Source organism: Tarenaya hassleriana, unplaced genomic scaffold (assembly GCF_000463585.1).
Source record: "Tarenaya hassleriana unplaced genomic scaffold, ASM46358v1 Cleome46, whole genome shotgun sequence".
In the NCBI taxonomy this organism is placed as follows: domain Eukaryota; kingdom Viridiplantae; phylum Streptophyta; class Magnoliopsida; order Brassicales; family Cleomaceae; genus Tarenaya; species Tarenaya hassleriana.
In genome coordinates, this window is record NW_010967304.1 from 22,385 (window position 1) to 26,243 (window position 3,859).

Below are 3,859 nucleotides of genomic sequence, written 5' to 3' on the forward strand. Positions count from 1 at the left end.
TTTAATGGACCCATATGATTAATGATAAGGCTAATGGGCTTAATTATAAGATGATAGGTCCAATACATATTGAAAGAGGCTAATGGATTATGTTATGACATAATAAGCCTAGTAGGCCCATTTGGGTTTAATGAAACCCTAGCCCATTATAAGTTATGTGAAGAAAACATTTTTTTCTTCTTCTCTCTAAGTGGTCGTCGTCTCTCTCTCTCTCCTGGAATCATCTCGGTTTTCGTTTTCGTCCTCCAGATCGCATTCTATCAAACGCAAACTCGTGAGTGCGGACTAGCTGTAGGGAACGTTGGATTTCAGCGTTTTTAACAGGTCTCTAGATCGAAACATGTTGGTATATCGATGCCTTTATCATTATATGCAAGATCTGTTGATTGGTTTCGTTTTACATATTCCGCTGCGTGAAACCCAAGATTGGAACCCTAGAAACCGTTATGAACGCATGTTTAGGGATCTCCAAAACCCCAACATCATCTCCATTAAATAAGTTCATATGAACCTTATTTAATGAATGTACTACGTCATACGAAATGCATCTCGTATTCAGAAAATGTATCACATACACCGAGACTAATCTCATGAATATAATGTTGGTTTAGTGCTCTATGATGTACTGTTTGCGAGCTTTACTTGGATACATTTGATGTATTGACGCTTTCTATGATTTATGGATGAGTGTTTGATTCATTACGTATTTTGCATACTAGATATGTTATGAAATCCATGTATTGTTATGAACAATACTAAACTCCCTAGTCGTATATCATTGTGGGAATAATGATATACTAAGACTAGTATGATGTGTGATTGATGATCATATTGATGATCATAGGTATTGGATACGATCAGAATCATAGATATTCGTTCGAGAACGGAATACTGGATTGACCCGCATGAGATTGTCACATGGACTAGCGTCATGACTTGAATTTCATATGGCGGTTCCATGATTGGATCCTAAGACCTGAGATATCTCTGGAATCCAACATGAGGAGTTGCGTGCTTTGAATACGTCAAACGTCGTGCGTAACAGGAGGACTATAAAGGCGTGTATCAGGTACGACACGAATCATGTACTGGATTGTAGATAGTCAAGACGGGATTTGCACCTCTTGTAAAAGAGAGAGATATCGTTGGGCCCCCCGTGTTAGTGAGACTGTAGAAATGTGTGGCCGCACTATAGACGAGCGTCGTCTATTTCATACAGTCGAACTCAGTGAGCCAGAAAGCAGTCGAATAAGATAAGGTGGCTCGTCCATGCCTTATGTTCGACATATGATATCGCGATGCAAAAGGATCATCAGCCGGAATTATCACTGGCGTTCGTAAGATAACGAAAAAACTCTATTTCGCGATAAACTCTATTCGAGATAGGTAGTCATAGTGTCTTGCTAGAGACCGCCTATGACTTGTATATCCGAAATAGAGATTTCGGGTTATATTGCTATATCGAATGAACCTACAGGGTCACACACGCAGGAAAGGACAAAACGCACGAGAAAACGACACAAAAACCGAGACGGAAGGGGTTGGAACGGACGGACCGAAAGAGCCAGACCCGACGGTCCGCCAGGTCCAGACCCGACGGTCCACAGACGGCAGACCGTCCGTTCTGCCTCGTCTGGAACGGACGGTCCATGTAGGCAGACCGTCCGTTCTGGCTTGCTGGAATGGACGGTACACGTGCATTCCTGGACCGTCCGTTCCGACTTTCGGGTTTTCGAAAATTAGACCGAAATTAGGGTTAAATCACCTTATAAGAAGGAGATTTAAACCCTAATTAAGTGAGAGACTTTTTGAGCCGACTTTAGAACTGTTCTACAGACTTTTTGGTTAGATCCAATAGTTTTGAAAGGTGATCGAAGTCTGTCCGAGGAAGCCTTCGTTCATCTCCATCCCGAGGTGTAGATACGTGTAGAGGGCGAGATAATCTTCCTCCCTTTTGTGATCTGACGAACGGATCAATTGAAACAGGCCCCGGATCCATTGAGGTAAGCGTTCTAACGTTTCTACGTAAGCATGCATGCATGGTTCTAGGGTTTCTTCAAAAATTTTGTTTTATATCCGCTGCGCAAACCCTAGAATCGATCTCTTAGGAATAGGATTCGCTCATGAGATCCCAGGAAACCCAACAGTGGTATCAGAACAATTGTTGCTCTGTATGCTTTTCGTAGAACCCAATCACGCACGTTTTAGGATTTGAATTGTTTGAATCCATGTTGCTTTGATGTCTATGCATGTTTGATGATTGAATCTATAGTAGATTGCATGTTTCATGTTGCATAGAGTGCAGGAGTTCGAATGTTGGGTCCACAGGTGAATTCAGATCAGTTTCGGATCTGATCGAGGCTAAGAACGTCGAAAAACGTGATCTGATCACGTAGACCTACCCTAGACCGTCCGTTCTGGGTATGCCAGACCGGACGGTCCAGGGGTGACGGACTGAGTGGATCGGAACGAAGGTCTGAACTGGACCGTCCGTTCCGCCCACTGCAGATCGTCTGTTCTGCTTGGTAACAGCGTAGAACGTCCGTTCTAACTTCTGAATTCGAGACCGCTCGTTCTGCCAAGCCTGGAATATCCGTTCTGATGTACGCACGGAGGAGGATGGGCAGGAGGTTCAACCGCAATCACCGGCTCACGGTGAGTGGCTCTCGAATTCACGGATTAACGGGGAATAATCGAAGTGGGGTTACGGGGAAACGATTTCGATCACCGGCTCACGGGAGTGGCTCTCGAATTCGGAATCGTTTCAAGGAGATGGAGATGAACGAAGGCTTCCTCGGACAGACCAAGGAGAAGAGTCGGACACACCGAGCTCAAGGATGACCGGCGGACACACTGACGACGGCCAACAACAGGGCTGCTAGACAAACCGGCGAACCACGTGAAGAGGGGCGGACGAACCAGCCAAAGAGAGATTTCTCAAACTTCAATAATCAAACTTAGCTTTCTTCATGATGCATTACAAGTGTTTTAAAAGAGTTTAAGTGAAAACAATACATTAAATGCTAGCTAACATGCAAGGATAGGAGCCTAATTGTCATTAAATGAAGTAGTTGACAAAATATGGTTGTTGCAACTTCTTTAATGGGCCGAGTGGGCTGATGAGAAAGGCCCATGGGCTGCATCTTAGGCTTAGACATCGACAACTTCAAGTGTGAGAAAGTTTCGGGTCGAGCTTCGTCCGAAAAACGAAGTATCATCGTTATCGTGAACCCGGGATCCGTGGAGAACTTTGGTGATGGCTTCGGTAAGCGTGACACAAAGTGCTCGAGCTCTAGCACGAGTAAGTGGATGCTCGGCTCTATGACTTGCTCGGGGAGCCTTCGTGTTGTGCACGTCACATCCTGTTCCTGCGGCTTCGAATGATCGTGTAACGTCGTGATCACTCGGCATGTCTCTTGGCACCTGAGAGGCCAAGCCTTCAACGTCCTCAAGAGCTCCTTCCGTTAAGCTCCCGTCTTCAAGAGATGCTCCCGTCCTCCTCCAAGCTGCTAGATCCGATGTCCTCATCATAAGCCCTATGGTGGATTCCATATGGGCGTGATTGTGATTGTTATTTACGTGCTTACTGTGTTTTACTTATTGTATGTGTTTTCTTTATGGAAATGTCGACTGTACCATTCTCGTTGGGAACGGGATTTCCGGGTTCAACCCGGGCTACTCACTAAGCAGTTGTGCTTAGCCCTCGTGGTTTACATTTTTCAGATCACGAGGATTACGCCTAGCGCACCCGGCAGACGACGACCTGAGAGAAGCAACATCATGTACGGGATTTTATTTTGAACTCCGGGACTCGTATTCCCGTATTTTGTACGGCTATGTTATGATTATTCGGACATGC